General features: G+C 36.0%; 1 protein-coding gene across 2 annotated transcripts in view; it reads right to left on the minus strand.

Moving 5' to 3' along the window:
• ZFPM2 (zinc finger protein, FOG family member 2) overlaps window positions 1–16,144 on the minus strand; it is a 525,437-nt gene that overhangs the window by 399,067 nt on the left and 110,226 nt on the right. The gene's annotated exons all lie outside the window — the stretch shown is intronic.

Below are 16,144 nucleotides of genomic sequence, written 5' to 3' on the forward strand. Positions count from 1 at the left end.
GATGAGATCGTAGGATGGCATCACCAATTCAATGGACATGAGTTTGAGCAAGCTCCCAGAGTTGGTGATGGACAGGGAAGTCTGGATGCTGCAGTCCATGGGGTCGTAAAGAATCCGACACAACTGAGCAACTGAACTAATACTGACTTTACCAATGCTCTATTTTTCATGCGGACTATAATTCACGCTAGAATCTACCACCTAGGTGAGTGACCTTTTCCTTGCTTTTCCACAGACTGAATGGAAGTTTAACTCCAGGCACAGATGCAGAGGAGTCTACAAAGGAAAATCCCCCCCCCCCTCCACAAACAGTGAAGACTAGAGCATCAACCTATATATTTTAAACAACATCCATCCCTTCTAAGCCCTTTTCTCATATCTTGTGATCTTGAAACAGGGATGTGAGCATCACAGAGGACTCTGGAGAACATGTAACCCAAATGAGACAAGTTCACCCATCTGGAAGTTGATGTACAGATAGGGTGACTTATCTATAGTCTTAGAGCTACAACATTTATTTCCACATAAGGAATCTTCCCTAAGCCTTCTCATGCTTCAGCAATAAGTGCTTCCCAGCCATCTCCTTCCCCTAACAAGCAGAACAGTAGGGCTATGGGGGAGCACAGAGAGGCATCATGAAGACCACCCAAATCAGCAGTTTGTAAAAGGTTAGGGGTTAAATTTGAGTCTCCTATCAGCTTGGCATTCTTTCTAAAACATCCTTTCTTGCCTCCCTACCCTCTCCCCATCCCATTAGTTGAAGAAAGAACACATACACCTTTAAATAGTTGAATTTTAGTCATAGAGAGATGGATAAAAAAGTAAGCATGAGACTACACTGTTAAAAATCACACATCCAAGGACCCAGAGAACAGAGAGTAAAATTTTCATCAGAACTACTTGGGTAAGTTAAGTATTATATTCAGTTATTATTTATATCATTCTACATACACAGAGAGAAGTAAATCTTCCTGACTTTTACTATTACATTTTAATTGTTGAAAACACTGTGCTATGCAAAATTCAGTCAGTAATTAACATTGACAAGGCATATATTTGAAGATGCAATGAAATATATGAAAAACAAAAAGAAGCTTTCTCTTAAGAACCATATAATCTAGTTAAGGAGACACACCACATGCATAAAAGAGGTTGCCACTGACAAAAATAACCAGGGTAGTACATGAATAATTCCAAATGAGATCACATAAGATACAGAAACTCAGAGACCAAAAGCATGAAATGACATTGACCATGGAGAACCTTCTAATTAATTTTGAAGTTCTACCTTCCTGTTGAAGATGGAGAAGCATTGGGGAACTGACATGATCATGTAACACAAATACAGTAATGAACACATATTTATTTTCCATGAACACACTTTGTCAGACCTGTGGTCCTTGAGTTTTCCCTCACTTAATCTGTAATAACAATCTAACTCACATCCCAGACATTGCTTCACTAAATTTTTTGTGAGATTGGAATTAAGTCTACTCTAAAATACTTTATTTGGCAAATTACATATTTGGAAGGAAAAGTATTCAGAAATACAGTGAGAAACAAGTATGTGTGGAAGAATATATTGAAGAGTAATCCCAACACTTTGAAGTTAAAAGAATTGACTTAGATCTATGGATGTCTGTCTTTGTTAGACAGAAGTGATATAAAGCATTCTTAGTTAGCTGATTAAAAGACTACTTTTGAGTCTCTGAGCACTAAGAATACAAAACAAAGATGGTTCCTTCTCTCATACAACCTGTAGATTAGGACAGAGACAAATGAACAGACTGCAACCTCATGCGATTAATGATTTCACGGGAGCAGTCCATGGTGACAGAAGCACAGAGGCATGACATTTAATGAAAACTCGGTGTCGTGAAAGCTTCCCAGAAAAAGGAACCAATAAAATATCTGAAATTTGGAGGCATAATCTTAAATGAATCTGAATTCTGTAGGTTTCACGTCCAGGGGCTCCATGTTTAAAAACCATTTTTTTTTTTTCAGATTAAAAATGAGAACCACTTCCCCAAAGAAAAAGATTATTGGAGAAGGAAATGGCAAAACACTCCAGTGTTCTTGCCTGGAGAATCCCAGGGACAGCAGAGCCTGGTGGGCTGCCATCTATGGGGTCGCACAAAGTCGGACACGACTGAAGTGACTTAGCACCAGCAGCAGAAGCAGCTAAGTTATTGTGCAGGAAAAATGGCATCTTGAAGGTGGTGAAACTAAAAACATTTCAGTGATGCAAAAATAGGATCCAGAGAGAGTTTTAAGATGCTAACAAGAGACAATTAATGAAATATTCCTACTGTTTGATGGTTGATTGAATGAAGTCCTTTCCCTCATTCAGTATGGGCCAAATTTACCCATGATCATTTTCATCAGTAACTACTAGGAAAAGAAGATGGCAGGATGACTACAAATCTCAGAAGACATTTGATACACATAGAACTTTAGTAAATCACTCAAATGAAAATATTATCATTCAACTATTAAGGGCTTGATTGAACTAGTAATTTCATATAATAAAATGCCTTCATTAAATGTCACTTATCTGCCAAATCAAAACTGTAGAGCTTAGATTTCAACTTGGGCCAACATCTGCAGAAATACTCAGTATTGATAATCCTGATTCATGGAACAATTTGATCTAATTTGTTTCATTATGCAGCACATATAATTAGAAAACGACTGAAAATAAATACTGCAGAGTATTCAGTAAAGAAGCACTAAAAATAGCTGGTAGTACACAATTAACAGCTCTAAAGAAATTACATTTTACAATTATTTTAAACCATTTATGAAACTGATTAAATGTACAATATGCATCACATTAATAAAAATAAATCCTGAGTGAGAAGAATAAAAGTCATTGACTAATTACTTGTGTTTTCTTAAAGAACCCCAACATGTAAAAATGAGAACCCCAAAATGTGAAAAAAGCATATGAGTATCATATGAAATGATGTATTAATATTTAGATATAGAAAACAAAATGGGTCAGAATTAAATTTATATTTATCTCAATGTCTGCTATGTGCCAAATACTGAAATCATAAAGATGAATAAAGAAGAGATAATGTCACAAAGTTCAGATTCTGTATGGAACTTAAACATGGCTACTATTTCTTAGGCACCACACAGAACTAGTTAAATGAACATCATATCACATCAACAACTCTGCCATGCATTATTATCCCTATATTTCAGAAGAGTAAACCAATAGGCAGATATGTAAGAAGATGCCCAAGCACACTGCTAAGTAGCAGAGCCAAGAACTGATTCCAGGTCAGTCCAATTCCAAAGACCATACTCCAGACCCATTAGGACATTATAGTTGAATGGAGGTCTAACAACAAAGACAGCAAGATGTGATAAGATAGCTGCTTTCTCTTCATCATATATAAGCCTTGTTTCTTCATTTTTATTTTACGTATACTATTTACTTAGAATTTGCTAAAACCAAATTATACAGAAATCCTTAATCAATAACCATTGCTCACTGTGCAGTTAGAAAATTAGATTTTGGTTTTATACTTTTTAGTATAACCTATTGCAATATCATTACATTTACTAATTAATTGCTTTCAGCACTATTTAATAACTAAGATATGTCACATTTTTCAACTTTTAAACCCTTCATCATTTAAGTTTATTTCAGGAAACCAGCTCTCATTTTTATGGTAATGTTTTCACCTAATTCATTTTTAGTCTTTTTACTAATGAAAAATGAAATGATTAAAAAATAATTTAATCGAATATGAAATCTCTAAATTACTTTAAGAAACAGTATTTTCCCCTCACAATAGAGACTTGCCTCTTTCCTATCAATATTTATTCTCATGGAAAATTTATAAATAGAACTTTATTTTGATATTAACCCAATTTCAGCCTCTTCTTGATTTGAATGGGAATGACTTCATTGACCATCTCTTTTTTTTAACTTTTATCCATTTTTGATTCTTATATGTTTGAAAGCAGCACTCTAGAGCAGCTTATGAAAAAATGGCATGAATAATTAATAGCTAAGATAATGACAAATTTGTTCAGATACTGCTTCAAAAGCTTTGTTGGTAGGAAGAGGAAAGGGAGAGAAAAGGATGCCAGGACGAGTATTACAGAAAGAGCTAGAAATCCATTTGATATCCATTCATTTACTTGCTAAATTCTTTATTCACATGCTTTTAAATAGAAATTTCAGTATATTTTTAGCAAAGCACAAACACATTTAATGGGATAACCACTATATACATCAGAGACCAATTCATAAAATGATGAAATGGAATAAATGTCAAATGGTAACAAAATCTACAATATTTCTGAAATTATGGCTATGCAGTTAATGGTTTTCCATTGCAAGATTAAACTCTTTTGTTGCTCTTTTAAAAGATATCATACATATTTTGTGGGCCCTTCCATTTTTCTTAGTTTAGTTTTCAGAATCAGTGAAAGCCCTATAGGAGGAAATTGAAGGCGTTATTGAGCTCTATAAAACATACCACAAATGACTGAGGGAAATGCACTAGAATATAGTCTTTGGAACATACGAAACAGTGTCTTTTCATTCCATATTAGGTATTGTTGGCAAGGTGGTAAAAGCAGTGGCTCTATTTGCAAGGCAAAAATCATTTCAAAACACAAATAAATATCTTTTCACTGAAAGTTAGACATTCCTGTAGAAATTAAAGACTTGCCACGTTCTGAGGCAGTCACTTTTTCCGCACAAAATAGCAGCAGTGTTTGAAAGCAGTCATGCAAGCAAACAGCCTTTCTCAGTCCTGCTCTTTTAATCCATGTAGTTCCTATCAATATTAACCTTTTATAGAAATTCTTGTACAATGAAACTATTGAACTTTCTTGACTAGGAGTGTTACTGTAGCTGTTAGTCATCCCTATAATGTATTTTGCAATCAGCTAAATCATCAAAGTATTTTTTAACAATGAACAGTTCAGAAGTGACAGATCTACTTGCTTGTTCACAACTGCTTATCAGAGAATAGATATCACATATGTTTTCCAGGTGCTTCCTATAGTTAGGATACCTTCACAGAAGCCGCTCATGAAAGATAAGGTCATAAAAGAGATGAAAAATGTGTGAGCTTCATACACTTATGGTTTTATCATCAGACAAGATAGCTTTGGTTAAAGGACTGTAACAGTCAAAAACAGAAAACTGCGGCTTGTATTGAAGGGCGAGGACATTTAAGTTTAAGATTCAGTTTGTGTTTGCTTTGCCTAATAGCCTCCACAATGTTGTTTGGCTTAAAACAATTGTTTGGTTATAGATTATCCAAACAGAGGTGTCATGTTAAATTAACTCTACATTGCCAAATTACAGACACTGTTACATCTCCAGAGACAAAAAAATAAAAACATTCAATTGTTGCCCTTTTTTTTGCTAATGTCTAAAAATAAAATCTAAACATTTCAATGGTTTGAATAGAGTACATCCATTATTCTGTGGATCCCTATAATCATGCCTGTCTCAAGTCCCCCTTGGCTTACTATAAATATAAGAAAATGTAGGATTTTGCTGTGTTCTGGATAGTTATATTCAGTACACAAATATTTTTAAATGCATGCTATTTCCTTGTAACTTATATAATAGCCTTTTTCATACCCCAGAGTATGAATCAAGCAGATCAAAAAACAGAATCCACATTTATTTGATTATAAATTTTTAGACTCCAGATCAGGAAACAATCCTTAAATGTTTGATAACAATGGTCCAGGGCTAGGTCTGTTATTCTGAAAAGAAACTCTGTCTCTACAGTCAACAGATGACTACTGTAATATCTGTGGCATTTTATTATAGCTAGTAAGGGAAGGTTGTTGAAAATACTGTTTATGGTGACTATTGGAGAAGGCAATGGCACCCCACTCCAATACTCTTGCCTGGAAAATCCCATGGATGGAGGAGCCTGGAAGGCTGCAGTCCATGGGGTTGCTGAAGGTCGGACACTACTGAGCGACTTCACTTTCACTTTTCACTTTCATGCATTGGAGAAGGAAATGGCAACACACTCCAGTGTTCTTGCCTGGAGAATCCCAGGGACGGGGGAGCCTGGTGGGCTGCCGTCTATGGGGTCGCACAGAGTCGGACATGACTGAAGGACTTAGCAGCAGCAACAGTATGGTAACTATATCAAATAAAAGTCACATTGAAATTATTGATAACTTAGGAAGAAAAAACAGTGGTTTATAAATTCTTTCTACAGTCCTGAATATTTATTCCTAACATCAATATCAGCCTCCATGTGAAAAGTTTAAGTTTACTTAAGATTTGGAACATAAGGTAAATTTCCACATGAGATAAAATAAGGCAAATACTCAGCACTGTATCATTCAAGAAATTTCACTCCTCGTTATTTCTCACAAGAACATTTACAAGCAAGTGGAGGAGGCATCTTACTTTAAAAGATATTTCTGAAATACATATTTCAAAGTTTATGCTTAAATAAGTTTTATTTTCTCTTCCCCTGCTTCCCCTCAAACCAAACCTGTTCAAAGGAACAACAACAACAAAAACCCTCACTGCAACTAAAAAGAAAAGCCACTTCAACTACTACGTTCCGTTCAGAAGAGGATTCTACCAAATTAAGCCATTTCTTGTTCCAAAGAGGAGACAAAGTAAGTTACTCTGAACTGTAATTGACCTATTCAGGGATCTGTTGTTTGGCCATCAAGAAACCATTAGCTTTCAGTTTTCTGGCCTCAGTCTTCAAGCTTCAAACCCAGCATTCCCTTTAGGAAACTATCATTATCACCGACATCAACATTATCGCCATCATCATCACCAACAGCACCATCACCGTCAACAACAAAAAGTAAAACCAAAGCTCACACTCTCTAAACTGTCTCCCTAACGAGTAAACCTAGTCTACACAGAAAGACCAAACCAATCTGAGAAAGTTATGATCTTTGAATACCGTTTTCCATACAATCTAATTGTTTATTCTTTCCTGTTTAACAATCACTCCAGAGAGGCTTCTCCTTTCTCATAATCCATGTAGGACTATGAGTCATAAGCAATCACTTATTACCACTGTGTTCCATCGCCACAATATAATTTACTTATTATAATTAAGACTTTACTCACACCACACATCCAAAAAGCCAAGACCAATGGAGAATGCATATTGTGGGACAGCAGCTAACAAAAACTTTGGTCCCTATCTGAATGCCCTTTATCCAACAGTAGTTCAAATACCCTAATGATGATAAATGACTCTCAGAGCTCACAAATAGGGGATAACATTTATTTCTTCTGATAAACTCTGTTTTTTTCTACTGCATGACCACTGAAATTATATATATTTTATTTCTTACATTTTCTCTCTCTACCATGTTTATGGGAAGCTCAGATTTGCCTGTAATGCTTCATTTTCAAAGTATTTATCTCCCTGTCTTATGCTTCCTCTCATTATTTCCTGTCCTTCACCCTATGATCATTGTTCTTCTTGATCTCTCTGGCCCATACATCTCTCTTCTGGGTCAAGTCCCACTGTGGTTCCACCACAATCTGCATGCTCAGTAGTCTCTTGCCATGCTGCCCCTCTACTTGGAACCCTATTACTTCTTTTTACATAATTAATTTTGCATTAGATAGCAACTGAAGTGTCACATTCTTAAGAACACTTTAACCTTCCTCACTCTTTCAAGCCACCGTGTACCACTTCTGTGATTACTTTATTAATGTCTGTCTCCTCACTAGAATGTAAATTCCAAAATAGCCAAGACCTTCCCTGCATTTACTCACATAGTAATCACAGCATGGCCCAAAATGTTTGATATAGCAAGTGTTCAATAAATGTTTACTGGATTGGAAAAAAACATGCATGTGGTAAGAACTGACTGCCACAATGCTTTGAGTTATTCATTATCCCAATAACCAAGCAAAGACAAAAACAATGCCCTTGGAAGCTGAAAATGCTCCACAGTAACAGAACTTACAGGTGGGCAAGTGGTCACCTGATGATGAGTAACACGTTTCCACCCTCTCTTTTCATGAGGTGGACCACTCCTTAAGTTAAAAATAAATTCCCAACAATGGATTATAAGTGGAAGAGTCCTGGGAAACTTTCAGGAACCTATTCTTACAGCTGAATGTGATCCTAATGAAGTTTCCATATCTGGGGAGGTGGGGAAGTATTCTAGGCTACATCAGCCTTCTCCAAACTCAAACCCATCATCAGCTTCCACAACTAGGGATGATCCCAGTGTGTTATCAAGTGAAGTCGAAGTCTCTCAGTCGTGTCCGACTCTTTGCCACCCCATGGACTACATGTAGCCTGCCAGGCTCCTCTGCCCATGGAATTCTCCAGGCCAGAATACTGGAGTGGGTAGCTGTTCTCTTCTCTAGGGGATCTTCCCAACCCAGGGATTGAACCCAGGTCTCCTGAATGGCAGGCAGACTCTTAATTGCCTGAGCCACCCGGGAAGCCATGTTATCAAGCGATCCATTCAAACTCCTTTTACCACAAGGTCTTCCCACAGCATGTCCTCCCTCAGGGCCAGCAAGAGGTCCTTGGCTGCTGATAACACAAGGAAAACAGAGATAGCATCCAGAGCACTGCCTAGATTTTCAGAAACATGGGAGAATGTTTTAATACAGTGTTTCCATGAGTATTTATACTCTCTTTATGCTCAGGGCAACCTATCCTAGAATGATAGCAGATTTGAAATTCAGATATCTACTATAAATGCCAAGAAATTTTAGGAATCTTATTCAAGGCTTTTCAAAAATTACCAAGTTGAAAGCAAACAACATTCTTGATCATTGCTGTCTCCTATGAGATCACCCATATTTACTGAAGGTACTAACAGAGGTTGATTCAGGCCTTGTGGGGCCTAAAGCTTATTCAATTGGAGAGGCCTCTGCTTAAAAGAAGAATGCAGAGTTGTAATTACAACATTAGGTGCAGGGCCTTGGAAGGAAATGAGGAATTCTGAAGCTATGTTACACCACATCAAACTAACTAAACAATTGATAAATAAATTTAAAAGGTGAATGAGTAGATTTAATATTTTGGCAATAAATATGAAGTTAAGGTATGCATTTTACATAAACTGTCAAAATCCATTCCTTTTACTAGTGATCTAATTTGGAGGTGGGGGGCACCTTAAAAAGTTCCCCAACACAAACTGACAGTATTATAGAGAAAACATCATTTTTTTTCATAAAAATTGGGTTTCCCTTAGGATATTAGCCTGTTTTCTTATTGTCAGTAACACTATATTTGTATAGAACTATTTCTTGTTGAGTTACTGTATTGTGGTATTCTCTTTCACTGTCAGTCACCAGGTCAAGATACAGCAGCACACAACACAGGCTTAAATGAGGCAGATCCTTGCTGGTGAATCAGTTTCCATATTGGAATCACGTGCAACGTCATAGGAGGCTTAAGAATGACTACGATGCTTCCTTAATCAGCCCAAACTTAACATTTCCTCCACTCTTTATATATATGTTCTCTTTTCTCACTTGTAGACATGTTTTCCTTCCTTTACTAGATGACTTCATCTTTAAGAAATAAAAACATTCTTTTATATATTTCCCTTTCTGCCTCTGTATACATGTGGTCACTTACAGGCACTTACACATACCAACACTTCCATGACCAGAAACAGGTAACATAGATTTCAGTATCAGTTAACTAGCCTGGATCATAAAAAGCATTGGAAAAAAAATAAATAAAAGAAAAGATTATCTAAGACACAAACTACAGTGTCTTGTGCTAATTCTACAGCAAGAACAAAGGCTTCATCAAATCCCATTGTTAAACAGGTAGCCGAGAAGTGAAGTGTTTTATACATCTGTACTATAGATTTCCACCTAGATAAATCTCTATCTTTAAAAATAATCCTTAAAGAGACCTTCCCTTCTCACTGTCAGAAAAATATAATCACAGCCTACTGTCTGTGCAATTCCACTTTCCATCTCTGCTATGTGCGTTTAAGACTTGGTAAGATACAGCTACTGTCAAGTTTCAGAACAGTTTCTTGTCTAATCTTTCTACTTCTCCAGATCTTTGATACAGAACCTGTTAGAATGTATTGCTTATTTTTCCAGTTCCTATGTTTATCTCACTTCCACTCTTACCATCTGCTGCACTGCATTTCCTTCAGAAAAGTGAAAAGTTTTCACAGTGGCCGGAGCTTTCCCTGCAAACAATGCTCTCTTCTCCTCTTCCTTCCTTCCTTTCTCCGCTTTTTATTTGGCCTTATTTTATGTTAAGGTCAAACTGTTTTAAAGAGTTCACTTTGCAAAGATTTTTACAGGGCTGAAATTCCTATTCAAATAATTTTGATGGATTTTTAAACATTATTGCTATTTATTACTGACTTCTGCCCAAGCACACACATTTTGGTTTGTGCCCAGTCTTTTGAATTACTTGAAAACAACTTCACAAGAAACAAACAATGAGAAATTGTGGCTTATTTCATGCCACCAAATCAGAGTAACAATCATCCAGTTAATATAATGAGTCTAAAGAGCTTTCAATATAGCCCTCTCATTTTACTGAAATGCCAACTCTACTTACTGCAAATTGGTTTATATGGACAGAGTCTTTAAGGGAGGACCAAAGGAATAGAAATCTTTGAAGCACTCCCCTGAAGTATTTATTTACCATTTTTAAGTTTCTTGTATTTACATATGCCCTTATCTTGACTGACACATCATGTCTAATAAGTATTAAAAATACCTTGAAAAAGTGAGTTTAATGCTTCACATGTCCAGGCTTCATCTGATGTGCTCATATTCTTCTATAAGTATCATATAATGATGGACATCAGAAAACAAAATTAGCTCTCTATCTTTATAACTGCCTTCACTAGGTTTGAAACTGGTATTAACCTTTGGTAATTGTGTGACTTTGGCCAAGTTACTGAAGCTTTGGAAGTTGCAGGTAAAAACAACATCCACCCTGCAGGACAGTAAGTTGATTAGAAATGATGTATATACAGCAGGACTCCTGACTTTCAGGAGCAGTCACCAAATGGAAGGTGTTACTACCATTATTATAATTATTATAATTGGTATGTAGACTCAGTGCCAGTCTCTGGAATCTCACTGCACTACTGAAAGACGCTGAAACAGCAATCCGCATTCGTTATCAGTATTTGCTTCACTGGTATAACACATTCACTTATTTTTACTTGACCTTTTAAGAACAACAAAAAAAGTGACTGACTATATTACTATAATTAAATTCATCATACGGCAGCTTTCCACATTCTACATTTAGCACTACCAGAGGTAAAGATTATCCCATCAGGCAATGGAAGGGCAAATGCTTTAATACTGCCTGTTGCTTCTCAAATGATAATCAAAACATTGTGAGAAATTTTACATACTAACAAGAAACTATGAATTTTATATTAGAAGATTAAAAGCTCTGAAACTCTTCCTTGATTTAAACCTAAAAAATGCTAGGGCAGAGAACCAAGAAAAATGTTTTTAAATCATTTATGATGTTTAGCAATAGAAAGCAGAAAAGACATGGCTACTTCCAAGAGATCAGTTTCTCTACAATGATAACATTTTATCTCAAATTATTATGGGACCAACAGTAGGATTCAAGGTTGTCAACCATGTTAATTCCATATGATTAAAATAAATTAGCTTCTCAGGCTTCCCTAATTCTATTCGTACTTGTAATTTTCTTTGAATAGAAAAATAAATCGAGTTAGTAGATGTAAATGATTGGCACACTAGTGCATATCTGCATGCATTGTTTTATATATATTTTTAATTTGAGCAAAATAAAATTGAAAAATACTTTTTAAATTTAGAATAACTGTTTATATAATTACTACTTGAACAAATCTACTTCCTTCAAGAAACACTGGCTCTTCATTCTACCCAGAATATCACTGAGAAAATACAACAATAAAAGAGCTTAAAATATACAGTTTTCCTTAATAGTATTCAGCTAAAATCAGTGATTAATATCTAGAAAAAAGGAAAAAGTCAATCAATAATTCAGATGTCTTCTACTATACAGATGCCTAGTTTTACATATATAAAATAATAGATTAAATAAATTCTTTCTTTTTTCCTGAGTTTCAACATTGTAGGGAAAACAACAAACTTATACTAAGTTTTATAGTCTTTCACTTGCAGAAGAAACAAAATCAAAAAGGCAACATCTCTAAATGATTAAATATGGTTTTATATTGATCTCAGTTTTTATTATTAACAATAATTATGTTGATATAAAATAAAGATATAAACAAAACAGGCATATATCTATCTCTTAATATCTTATATAGTCAGGTAGAAGCAGAATAAACTATGCTATATTACAACATGAAATTGTTTCATAAACTATAATTATGTAATTATATATTTATCAAGTTTTACTATATCTAAAAAATGCCTTTAGTAGATTGCACAATGGAGATCTGTTAATGGTTTGCTTACAGAAAAAGCAATGAATTTAGTTTATCACATGCAAAAACATAACACATATTATCATACAAAATTCATATAAATGATATCATCATGACTCATTCAACATTGTGTAAAATCAATCATGTTAATTTTGTTGAAATTTTCATAATGATATATCTGGCATCAAAGATGAGGTAAACAGAAAGTTTGAATTGATTCTTACAAATAAAATACTAAGCCTTGGACAAAATTTGAACACCCTCTGGTTCCCAAAAAATGAGAAAATGCTAACTCCCCTGAAAGCACAAATTGCCTTCAAATGTTCCTTCATTTTTTTTCCAATAATTGTGGCTTAAGGAAAAAACCAAACTGATATCAAATAAAAAATATGTTTTGGGATTTTAATATGGCCAGAAGAGTGATACCACAATGTCATAAGGTATTTCTTCCTTTTTCCAGTCTTATGAGATAAAAATACAAGTAGGACACTATGATAGCCTCTATTTCTATATTCTAAAAAAAAAATTACTTTCCATTTTGCATTGTTGGATGAGTTATGCAAGAAAAATTTAATGATTTTAAAATAAAATTTTTAAAAAGGAGTACTAGATCCAGAAAAACAGAGGGTTTGCCAAGGAACAATAATGTCATGTGGAGGGAGGGGGAAGTGGAGGAGAAGGGAAAGGAGGTCTGTGCCAAGCAAAGCTGGGGGCTGTTCAATCAGCTCTATCAGGGCTCCATCAGTGTCTCCACTCCAGCCAAATCCAGAGAAAACAAGGAGTCAAAGATTCAGGTCAATAAGCTTATAGGCGATTTGCACAAACAGCTCCTCCAGCAAGGTAAAAAACAAAGTCATATTGGCTTTTCTTTTTCATTCCTTCTCTTTGAACTCCCTGGTCCAAACACACCCTGGAAATGTCAATGTTATATGCAAGAATTTAAAAAGCTCAGCTTCTTAATCCCGTTAAGAAAAAAGGAACAAAGTTGCCTGTAAAGATCTCCTTCCTGACTGAACTCAAAGTGATTATGGTAGAGCTGCCTTTTGCAGATTCCGATTCCAGTTGCCCAAGCATCAGAGGAGGCAAAAACATGTCATTAAAGGCACAAATGAGGAAGAAAGAAACCAAACTGACTGAAAAGCATTTATGAACTGTATGTAAACAGACTTTCTGAACTAAAATAATAACAGAATGAAAAGTAAAAAAGAAAACAGGACACAAAATAGCATGAATGTTTGACACTGAATCAAGTGAAAAACAAGCAATTACTACTCCCCTAACCAAATCTTTATGAAACTGCGCTTTTGCTCTTCTTCTTCTAGTGTTAAGAATTAAGATAATAATTTTGTTGCTTTACCTTGACATGGGGGGTGAGGGATGACAAATGCCAATAATCCAGGCTTTAACAGTCCAAAGAGAAATACGGCTTTCCCTCCGTTCTTAAATTTTGAACAAAGCTACAAAATGACACAAACCATGGAAAGAAAGGCAAGAGTTGGGGGAAAGGAACATCCCCATGAGTCTGGAAACGTATTGGCAGAAATAGTTAAGTACAGTGATGAAATTATTCTGATTTTCATGCCTCCTGCTCTATCTTTCTGAGTCAAGGATGTGAAAATTTATAGAGAACATATACTCAGCTCTGGTGTTGTGGAAGGGAGCAAAGAGACTCATTAGCCTCAAACATCCCTAAACTGTTCTTCCGGAAACTGCATTAACAAGCTACAGATGGAGTCTCATCAAGACTGTTGTTAAAGGGATGGTTCCAGTTGGAGTTATCTGTATTTCCTGACAGCTTCCCCGGTTTTCTTGCTTCCATTTCCTGCTTTCACTTGTACTCTCTGCAGCCCTTCCTTCTCTAGGTAGAGAGAAGTCATCATCATGGCTTTCTCTCAGTTATACTCCAGCTCTCCTCTGTGGCTTACCCAAGCCTTCCACAGCAATAAGAATCCCAGAGACTCCTAGGATGTCAATTCCACAGGTATGGCCACACTTCTCCTGTATCCCCCAGCTCTCTGCTGTCCTCCTCTGGCTTCCTGCAACACTAGCCTCACAGGTACAGTCAACTTGATCCTGGAGTACCAGAGCTCACTCCCTTCCCTCGGGTCTCCACTCAAAGTTCACCTATCCTACCATCACTCTGTATAAGGCGGTGTGCAGCACACACTATACACACACACACACACACACACACACACACACACTCCACCCACAATGGCATTTTCTCATCCCCACCTGTGCTGCTTTTCTTCATGATGTTCAGCATCACCCATTATATTATACACTGTGAGTTTGATTGTTGTCTGTCTCTCAAGAGCGGGGATGGACTTTTGTCTATTGTTGCATCCCCAGAACCAAGAAAAGGGTCCAACACATAGCAGATGCCTAACATATAAGTTGAGTTGTATTGAATTCAATCTATGGAACTAAACTGGAAGCTCCTGCCAACCTAATTATCTGTTTATGTTTGTTTTTGCTTTGGTATTAATTACTTCTGGGGCTAGAGCTAAATCCAAGTCTGAGTAACTCGGGCTTTATTCTATTTTCGCATTTTGCTATTCTAAAGCTTTTTAAATATAGAAGGACAACCTTTACTTTCTGCACATTACCTGGGTCAAATGTTTTGGAATGTGAGAATGCCCATTGTTACACAGTATCTGTTTTCTTATTTTACGGATTTCCATTATGCTCCCTTTTTTCAACCCTAATTCTTCCAGATTGAAGAGCTCCAACATTAATTCATCTCTTCAAGTAAAACACTGCACCCAGTGACCTCTCTGATCATTCTCTGTATCTAGATAGCAGGACTATAAGAAAGGCTTGCTTTTCTTTCAAAATCAACTTAATGCCATTATTTTTCCCTTTCAGACTTTGTTCAGAGATGATGTCATCAGAGACCAGTTTGTTAACTTGGTTAACTTTTTCAGAAAATCACTATTGATCATTCAAAGTTCACGAATACATAGTTTCTTCAGAGGTTTGTGGTTGTTTGCTTGCTTGCTTGTTGACAGCATCATTTTCTAACAGCCTAATCATACTGGCCTGGCAGTTTTCTGCCTGTTCACATACCATGTGACATCCTCCTGGAATGTATCCCAAGACAGGTTTATCTACTTTAGTCATTAACAAACTGAATAGTTCAGTGAGGAAACCATCTTCCAAATAATTAATAATAGTAAGCCAGTTTCAGAGCTGCTTTAATATCACCTCCATTGTAAATCTTACTGTCTCTGAGTTGATCCAAGAATTGCTAGTATATATGAGTCCCCACCTGCCAGCAGTGACATAACCAAAAGCGCCCCAGGTTGCTTTCCAGACCACCTATATTTCCATTTATACTAGTTTGCTTAGCTCTAAACCAACACTGAGGTTCTTCCATGTTTATTCTATAAGCCAGAACAAAGGCAGAAAAAAAGGCACTGCAGCAAAGACTTCAGTACACAGGAAAGGTGCAGCACTTATGCACCCAGCCTTGATGTCTTCGTCATCTGTAAATTCAAGGAAATAATTCTTGCTTGTTTCCTTCCTCTCTGAGATACGGTAAGGCAAGATGCCAAAGGATCTAAACTCACTGCACCAAAGAGGATGATGTACACTGAAAGCAGTGCTTTACACTTTGCTAAATTTCTTAAAATCTAAAAGGATCAAAGCAACTTTGAAATAGCATCTTTTTATAAACATAGTTCATTTGATTCATTTCAAAGATGAAAAACAAAAACATGAAACATGCAACCAAACCCAAAGTAAA

The sequence above is a fragment of the Bos javanicus genome, chromosome 14 (assembly GCF_032452875.1).
Source record: "Bos javanicus breed banteng chromosome 14, ARS-OSU_banteng_1.0, whole genome shotgun sequence".
NCBI classification, from domain to species: domain Eukaryota; kingdom Metazoa; phylum Chordata; class Mammalia; order Artiodactyla; family Bovidae; genus Bos; species Bos javanicus.